This window comes from Trichosurus vulpecula, chromosome 9, assembly GCF_011100635.1.
Source record: "Trichosurus vulpecula isolate mTriVul1 chromosome 9, mTriVul1.pri, whole genome shotgun sequence".
Classification (NCBI taxonomy): Eukaryota; Metazoa; Chordata; class Mammalia; order Diprotodontia; family Phalangeridae; genus Trichosurus; species Trichosurus vulpecula.
The window spans coordinates 135,170,099-135,180,495 of NC_050581.1; positions in this window are offsets into that span (position 1 = coordinate 135,170,099).

Here is a 10,397-nt window from a genome sequence, read left to right on the forward strand (position 1 = left end):
TGAGTATCTGAATGAACTTTAAAAAACATCTCATTAATCCTCCCAATACCCATGTTATGCAGGTAGAAGGGAAGTATGATTACATTCATTTTACAAATAAAAGATGTAGGTACAGCAATGTTAAATGGCTTGTCCTAAGTCGCCAGAAATACAATGGTAGAGCAGAGTTTAGCCCTGAACTTCAGTGGAAGCATAGGTAATTGAGCAGAGGACAATAATAGGAAGGCATCATCATAGATCTGATTACCTACTCTGTTATGATCTGTCCAATAATGCCAGCTTTATCTCAGTGTGAAAGGAAGTAAAACTGTGGTTGACTTTGAATAGCTATGTATGCTGGGGGAAATGGGGGTGGCAGTTTGGGAAGGCTTAAACCTATAAAGATCTTTATTTCAGAAATCCTTAACATGTTTTCCTTCTAGGCTTAACAAGCAACATGATACCATGGGAAAAAACACTTGTCTTGGCGGCAAAAGAACTTCTTGTGGGGTCCTCAATGATGAACCTGAGGCTCATCAAGGTTCTGACATTCTTAGGTTCACGTAGTAAATAACAGCCCATAGTTGAATCTGGGTCCTCTAACTTCAAAACATGACTCATGCCACTTTTTGTAAGACACAGTCACACACTTACCACAGAGCTACTGTTTTGATTAAATTCACCTGCCCCCCCACACTACTGTTAAGTTGGAAAGAGCTGAATAAATGTCATCTGTTTTTAGCAGCTGCAGCATGCCATTGCAAATAGAGTCATAGAGACTCAAGTTAAATCCCACCTGTGATACTTCTATCATTGTGATTCTGGGTAAGCTGTTGATTCTCCTAGGTTTCAGAAAACTCTTTCATACTTGAATACTAAATTATAAAAAGGTTGCAATCTTCTTTGGTAGAGGCAATTCCTATAGTGGGATTTCCCTATACAGACCAAATCTGTTTCCTTGAATGTATGTTTTGTATTATTAGTATTAATACCAAAATATGACCCACACATTCCCACTGTCAACAGGAAAGTTAAAGTCTAGGAGCATAGCTAAATAATCAAAGACTTGGGTGACTTTGCTCTTATAAAGCAGATGATTTTTCCAGTTCTACAAATTAATCTGGAATATTATTGGAACAAGTATAGACTGCAAAATGCTAAATAATACTTTGAAAAGACAAGAGTATTGGAGTGAGCAAGGTCAGTATGTTCTAAAACATTTAACTGAAAGCAAGGATTTTAAGATCTTCAATCCAATCTCACAACTCTTTCCTATGGATCGTTCATATTTATTTTCATGATAGGAAGAAGGCAGGCTCTTCTAATAGGAGGTCATAAAACATTGACCTTTAATGAACTTCCCAAAGTAGGTGCCAAGAAATGCACCATATCCTTTGTTAACATATCCCAATATATAAAACACATCCTTGAGAAAGAAAAAGGGATAGATTTAACTGGACTAACTAATTAAAGAAAGGAGGGAGAAGCTTCTTGAGCAGGATCAAAGTTACTGTTGCCTAGTCCCCTTTTCCCTTGCTAAAAACTGTTCTCCCTTCTTTTTCTCCACATTTACATCTTTTTTCTTCCTCTGTCTTTCTCTCTGTGTGCCTTTGTCCCTGTGTCTGCCTCTTTTTAACACATACATCACTTATATTGTCAAGACAATTGAGCTCAATGTCCTTTGGCAGCCAGAAACACTGTCAATTTGCTATCTTATATAACAGTTTAGTATTTTTGTGCTTCCAAAGTGCTATCAGAGAGAAGAGTATAGGGAAACAATGTTATCGTCTAATCCTTCGCAGAGCCATATCTAGGATTTTTAGTGCTCAAGTCAAACTTCACGTAATACACTTATGGCAAACTGTGTATACACGTACTCACATGTGAAAGCAAAACTCATATTTTTTTATAGTCACATTCAGTTGGAATAGGAAGGGAATAGAAAGGATACATTATGGAGGGTAAGGAAAGAATTCACTTAAGGTGCATCTATCTGGGAGAGGATGCATGTTGTTTGGTAGCTTCCCATTTTAACTATTCATTTACAATAACTAGGTACTAAACTTACTTGTTTCTATGCTGTAAAAGGAGTATTAGTCCTATCTACTCTACATTTTTGGTATTCCCACCCAAAGACTCAGTCTCCTCACCCTAGTTAAAGTACTAGACTTTTTGTATTTGCAGCTGCCTGTTTGTGGGGTTTAGTATGAGATAATTCACAGTCAATATAAATATTGCAGAGCAAGCTAAATTCTATAGTGTGGGCCAAAATAAGTAATGTCAACCTTTTCAGAAAAAAGAAAACAATCAAAAGAATTGAGAAAAGGCCTTGGGAACCTTTAGAGTAGCCTGGGAGAAGGTGGTATCTTTAAAGTAAAGAGAAGAAGCAGGTTAACAAAAAATTCAGTTGACTTTTAGTTAGAAGATTTAGGTTGGATGCCCAATTCTATCAATTACCAGCTGTGTAATTTTGGGGCAATTTATTTCATATCAGAGACAGATAACTTACTTCATATCAGAGACAGCACATTGTGCCTGGAACCACAAAGACTGAGATAAAATTTGGCTTCAGATAGAGTCGATCCTCAACATTATGAGCTTAGCTTTTGAGACTTCAAGCATCTTTATGATTTTATTAGTATCCTCATTTTTACTTTTCCATTGGCAACTATGTACATTTGTGGCTATGCTCAGTAGAGAAAAAAAAAAAAGAGTTGCTATGTGCTCAAGTTTGTGGAGTGGCTACTATCTAACTAGGTGTTTCATTGGTCTTATTCACCCTGCCGTTGTAAAGAGCTCCCTATGCATTTGTTAAGTAAAGAGCTCACCTTGCATTCATTCCACATTATTATTGTTTGCCTTTAAAACTCAAGTTTTGTGTTGTAATTATACCCGCTAAGCACAGTGCAAGTCCTTTCGACTCTAAGCCAAAGTGAGCAAAGTCAATGATGTGGCTTAAAAAGAAAATAAAGGTGTTATAAAAACTTCATACTGGAGTGTTTGCTGCAGCTGTCAGTCACGAATTTGGTGTTAATGAATTGATAGTTTTCCTGTCTGCCAAAAGGAGAAAAGTATTTCAACCTGGTGCATCCTTCAGGAACTCCATTACCAAGCACTAGCCCTGAAGGAGAGAGGGTTGGAGGTGCTATCAAGACCTTGCTAGACTTGGTGTCTTCCAACAGCAGCAACCAAAGTCTTAGCTACATTTTAATTTGTTTTCAGAGGGTGTCCAAGGTAGAGAGATTTACAGCATTATAGTATACACTACAGTGCCCTCATATAGCTATCTGACACAGTGAAAGATAAGATTTAGGTTAAAAAAGTTTTATTTTTTTCCCTTTTTTATTTAATATTTTTAGGTTTCAGCATTGATTTTCACAAGAGTTCGAATTACAAATTTTCTCCCCATTTCTACACTATCCCCCACTCCAAGATGGTATATATTCTGGTTGCCCTGTTCCCCAGTCAGCCCTCCCTTCTGTCACCCCACTCCCCCCCACCCCCTTTTCCCTTACTTTCTTGTAGGACAAGATAGATTTCTATGCCCCATTGCCTGTATATCTTATTTCCTAGTTGCATGCAAAAACTTTTTTTTGAACATCTGCTTTTAAAACTCTGAGTTCCAAATTCTCACCCCTCTTCCCTTTCTACCCTCTCTAAGAAGTCAAGCAATTCAACATAGGTCACATGTGTATCATGTTGTATAAGACTAACTACATTTTACTCATTACTATGCTATCCCCCTTTATTCAATTTTCTCCCTTGACCCTCTCCTTTTGGAAAGTGTTTGCTTTTGATTACCTCCTCCCCTTATATGCCCACTCTTCTATCGTCCCCCCTTTTTCATCTCCTTCCTGCTTCTTTCCTGTGGGGTAAGATACCCAATTGAGTGTGTATGTTATTCCCTCCTCAGGTCAAATCCAATAAGAGCAAGATTCATTCATTGCCCCTCACCTGCCCCTTCTTCCCTTCCTACAGAACTGCTTTTTCTTCCCACTTTTATGTGAGATAATTTACCCCATTCTATCTCTCCCTTTTCTCCTCTCTCAATATATTCCTCTCTCTTCCCTTAATTTGATTTTTTCTTAGATATCATTCCTTCATATTCAACTCACCCTATGTCCTCTGTCATATATATATATATATATATATATATATATATATATATATATATATATATATATATATACACACATATATAGATAGATAGATACATAGATAGGTAGATATAAATATATGTATATATATTCCAGTCAACTTCCCTAATACTGAGGTCTCATGAATTATACATATCATATTTCCAAGTAGGAATATAAACAAAATAGTTCAACCTCAATAAGTCCCTTATGCTTTCTCTTTGTTGTTTACCTTTCCATGCTTCTCTTGATTCTTGTGTTTGAAAGTCAAATTTTCTATTCTGCTCTGGTCCTTTCACTGAGAAAGCTTGAAAGTCCTCTATTTTACTGAAAATCCATATTTTGCCTTGGAGCATGATACTCGGTTTTGCTGGGTAGGTGATTCTTGGTTTTAATCCTAGCTCCATTGACCTCCAGAAAACAATAATCCAAACCCTTCCATCCCTTAATGTAGAAGCTGCTAGATCTTGTGTTATCCTGATTGTGTTTCCAATACTCAAATTGTTTCTTTCTGTCTCCTTGATCTGGGAGCTCTGGAATTTGGCAACAATGTTCCTAGGAATTTTCTTTTTGGAATCTATTTAAGGAGGGAATTGGTAGATTCTTTCCATTTCCATTTTACCCTTTGACTCTAGAATATCAGGGAAGTCCTCCTTGATAATTTCTTTAAAGATGATATCTAGGCTCTTTTTCTTTTGATCATGGCTTTCAGGTAGTCCAAAAATTTTTAAATTATCTCTCCTGGCTCTATTTTCCAGGTCAGTGGTTTTTCCAATGAGATATTTTACATTGTCTTCCATTTTTTTTCATTTCTTTGGTTCTGTTTTATAATATCTTGATTTCTCATCAAGTCACTACCTTCCACTTACTCCAATCTACTTTTTAAGGTAGTATTTTCTTCAGTGGTCTTTTGGACCTCCTTTTCCATTTGGCTAATTCTGCCCTTCAAGGCATTCTTCTCCTCATTGGCTTTTTGGAGCTCTTTTGCCATTTGGGTTAGTCTATTTTTAAGGTGTTATTTTCTTCAGTAGTTTTTTGGTCTCCTTTAGCAAGTCATTGAATTGTTTTTCATGGTTTTCTTGCATCATTCTCATTTCTCTTCCCAGTTTTTCCTCTACTTCTCTAACTTGCTTTTCCAAATTTTTTTGATCTCTTTCATGGCCTGAGACCAGTTCATTATTTTCTTGGAGGCTTTTGATGTAGGATCTTTGACTTTGTTGACTTCTTTAGGCTGTATGTTTTGGTCTTCTCTGTCACCAAAGAAAGATTCCAAAGTCTGAGTCTGAATCTGAGTCTGTTTTCACTGCCTGGCCATGTCCCCAGAAAACTACTTGACCCTTGAGTTTTTTGTGGGGGTATGACTGCTTGGAGAGTAGAGAGTACTTTGTTCCAAGCTTGAGAGGCTGTGCTGTTGTTTTCAGAACTATTTCTGCACAGCAAGCTCTGCCACACCAGTGTTCCTCCTCCCCAAGAACTGCTAACCTAGACTGCAACTCAAATCTAAGCAGGCTCTGCACTCCTGCACTGATCTGCCATTTAATTCCTCCCACCAAGTGGGTCTGGGGCCAGAAGCAACTGCAGCTGTAGTTCTGTAGCTGTACCACCTCTCCTGCCCCTGGGGTGGTGCCAAACTGTGAACTCCCTTCACCCTGTCCCTGCAGCTTTTCTCACTAACCTCTGTTGTCTTTGGTGTTTGTGGGTTGAGAAGTCTGTTAACTGCCACAGCTCACTGATTCAGGGCTCTAGGGCCTGTTCCACCCGGCTCCCAGTCTGGTTGGTCCTGGTGCGGCCCATGCTGGGCTCTGCCCAGCTCCACTCCCAGCTCTGTGTGATAGACCCTACCCAGCAACCATCCAGTCTGTCCTGTGCTGGAGCCCTGCTTCCCTCTGCTATTCTGTGTTTTTCCCAGTTTTAGATTTTTTTCAGAGCCATTTTGTATTGGTATTTGGAGGGACCTGTTGTAGAGCTTAAGGAAGTCCCTGCTTTCCAGCTGCCATCTTGGCCCCACCCCCCCCAAAGTTTTAATTTTAAAATTTTACTTGTTATACTATATTTATGGTACTGTATATTTCAGGTATTTTAAACAATGAATATTATGTAAAATCAATTTTGTTTTTATTAAAATATTAGCACAAAAAGTCACACATTTCTAGGAAGTTACTAGAAAGAAAAATGTTTTCCATGTTTGCATTTTGTGTACTGAATTTTATGTATTATTGTTTTATTGTTATGGTGTTAGGAAACATGTATGTTATCACAATTATTGTTTTGTTACAAAGAATTGTAGGCAGAAAAATATATTTTCATTAATCTCTAGTGAAAGATTACAGTTTTTGCTAATCATGGGAACTTAATTCCTTATTTCTGAAAGGTTTAATTTATCAATATTCACATTTTTTTCTTTGGTGATATTTTCTAGCTGTTTGGCCTGGACAAGTCACTTAATCTCTATCTTCCTCATTTTCTTCATTTGTAAAATGAGGAAAATAATAGTACTTACCTCCCAGGAATATTATAAAGTTAAAATGTGATATTTATAAAGTGGTTACCATAAAAATGTTCCAAATACGTAATAATTTGATAAATAAAAATTAAAGCAATCCTCAGATTCCATCCTTTACCCATCAAATTAGGAAAGATGATGAAAAAGAAAATTATAAGTGTTTGAGGGCTGAGGGAAAATAGAATTGTTAATGTTCTGTTGGTAGATTTGTGAGACAACCATTCCACAAATTAATTTTGCATTATACGCAAAGTGTTACTAACCTGTATATAGCCTTTCAATCAGCTATGTGATTGAGTCTTATATCCAAAGGATTTTAAAGAATAAGGAAAACATCTTATATGTATATGCGTCCATGGTTTTGTCACAAGAAATACTGCACCTAAAGTCATAAGATTTATACATTAGAATCAGTTCTATCTCTTATTGCTTACATCACTGAGGGCATCTCCCTTCCCTGACATGAGTCTTAGGATTCTTTGTTTGCAAAATGAGGAGAATGGACCAAATGGTTTGTAAAAGCCCAGTCAATAAAAATCTGTGCTTTTATATTCACATAAAATGTTCAATGCCTTCTCATATTTTATACTTGTATCTGTGTTTTGCATAAAAGTCCAAATGAGGAGATGTTCCTTTAATTCTTTTAATATCTTAGTTATACTAAGGTATAGGTTGGCTGTCTGTTATCTTTTGTTCTAACTTTATGATTTCCACATTGTTGTTATAAACTTTCACAATTATATCTTTTACATCATTATTGAAACATGCAAATGGCAATTGGTAATATGTTATTATTTGTTTTGTTTAATATGAACTTTTCATTAACCATTGTGTTACCTGTAATTTTGATTCATATTAGTGCATGATGTTACTTGACTTATAGGGGTCTATGTGGTTCTCAGGAAGGACTTGCACCTCCATTTTGAAGGCTTGCCAAGTCCTTTTCAGAGAGGCTCATCTACCTTTGGTGTCCACTCTTTAAAAATGAATCAATAATTTGTACAGTAGACTTTTATATTCTCTACAAGTCAATAAATTATGGTATCATAGAGATGTGGTCTATTGTAGAAAAATAATGGGAAAGGATTAAAAGAATAAAGATTATACTTTATCTTCTAATCATCTATCTAGGGATCAGATCTTAAACAAGCCTAGCTCAGTTGAAGCATGTACCCACAGGCATATGAGGTGGAGATACATAGATAATATTCAAAATATTCAGCTACTATTCTTAGCATGTCATAACATTAGGATGCTGAGGGGCAAAATTTTATGTTCTTTCCTCTGGTATGGCACTAAAGAGTTATGTCTTTGCTAGAGAGAAATTAAAATTCCCTGGGAATTCTTTATTATAGTAATAACAATAGATATTTAACATAAACTCTAAGGTTTACAAAGCATTGTCCTCACGAGAAAACTGTCCGTATTATAAAATCATGGAAACACAGAATTTGAAATTTGGCAGGAAATCCAGGAACCATCTAGTACATTCCATACAATTTAACACTGTGAACATTTGACCAATCAGGTAATGTGAGTTTCAGGGGGTTAAGTAAACTGTCTAGGGTCAGTAACATAGCCTAGAAGTATTAGATCTAAGATGCCAAACTGGAACTTCTTTCATTCTAGGCCCAACACTGTTTCTACTCTGTCATACTATATCACATCTAAAGTAATGAAGGGAAAGGAGCAGTGGTATGAACATATTATGATTTGGTGGGTCATGGATGGACAAGTTTCCCTCATTATGTTCTCTCATTATTGAAAATATCACCTTGCTTTCCCTGAGCATAAAAATACAAATTCATAAAAAGCCAATGGTAGGAGGATATCAATCTTCAAGAATTACATTTCACAGTGGAAAATGTGTATAGTCTTCAAAGATAATAAACTGGTCAACCTATCTGCTAATTTTGATCATAAGGTGAAAATGAAGGAGGAAATCTATAACCTGTCCAAACTGTTAGGAATTGCAAAACATTTTATAATAGTCATTTTATAATGACCATTATCAAATAGTCATTTTATAATGACCATTATCAAATAGTCATAAAATTATTCTTTTCAAATGGCTCTTATAAAATGTTTATGGACCAGTTAACAATTGCATCCAAATGAGCAAGGGTATATTAATGCGTCTTGATGTTAACATCTAATGCGATTTTTTTCTGAGCTGTAAGACAGGGTGAAGATCAAACCCTGAGGGAATTTATCCTTCCCTTTGGGTCAAACAATAAAATTCTAATATTAGAATTTCATATGTCTGTCAATCAATGCAAAGCAAATGGCAAATATGAGTATCCTCATTTCACAGATAGATCTATAGCCTAGAGACTTTCAAATTATATACAGAAAATGACTCAAAAATTCATTGGTACAGTAGAGAGAAAGGGGCCAGTCAGATTTCCATGATTTTCATTTCAGACTATATCCCACACCTGCTGGCTTCAAGTCTCAAATTAAATTTCCAAAGCTAAGAGCCCATGGAAACTACACTGGAGGCAAAAGAATTGCATTGTTCAGGGTGCTGATTTTTGTCAGGCAACATTTTACTAAGGGTGTTGTTTTCATAAATGTACTTAAACTGATAAATTGGCTCTTTTACACGGAAGTCCTGCCAGACACAAAGCATCTGGTCAACAACACTTCTTACCAATTCAGGTAACTTATACCAGATGCTGGTTTTGTTGTTGTTGTTGTTGTTGTTGTTTCATTTTGTTTTGCTCTTTCTCTAAAGCTGTAAGATGTGTATGGGGGAAATTTTGAGAGGGGAAGACCAAAATGCAAATGCTGTATTACTTCACCCATCCCCCAGGAAATACCCCTACTCTGCTTAATGGGAAATAAAATCACAGTATTAAATGTGTGTTAATCATAGTTTATCAGGGTGTGACAATAAAAATGTGGAGAAGCGCACCAGATTTGCACTGAGCAATACAAATCCTGAACTCAGCACAGCACCTACTATACAATATGTGTCAAGCAGTATTAAACACCAGTAGCCTTCCTTTCTGGATTCAACAAACATTTACTGAGGATCTGTTGAGTCCAACAATCTGAGGTAGGTAGCACATGGGATTGCAATATGAATAACCAATGACCCTCATGGATCCAGGGAAGGGGGCTCATTAAGATATTTACACAAAGAGTAACAACAGCAAGACAGAACATGTTGAGGGCCAAAAGACATGGCAATAGCTAAGAGCTATTGAGTATTTTAAGGTTTTAAAAGCCATTTTATCTCAATGAGATTCTTAGATAGATAGTGGTCACAGTTCTGAGGTTAATGAAACTCAGGCATATGGTTAATAAAGATCAAAACTCAGATTCACGATGGGGGGGAGCCAAGATGGTGACTGGAAAGCAGGGACTAGCGTGAACTCCCTGCCAATTCCCTCCAAAAACCTACAAAAATGGCTCTGAAGAAATTCTAGAACTGCAGAAGCCACAAAATAGCAGAGAGAAGCAGGGCTCCAGTCCAGGACAGCCTGAATGGTTGCTGGGGGAGGTCTTTCACATACAGAGCTGGGAGCAGAGAGGAGCAGAGCAGAGCCCAGCATGGGCCTCATGGACCAACCAGACCAGGAGCTGGGTGGAGCAGGCCCTAGCACCCTGAATCAGTGAGCTGTGGCACTTGCCAGACTTCTCAACACACAAATACTGAAGACAACAGAGAAGGTTAGTGGGAAATCCAGTTGGGGATAGGATAGAGTTCCTGGTTCAGCCACCACCCTGGGGGCAGCAGAGGTGTTGCAGCTACAGAACTACAGCTGCAGTTG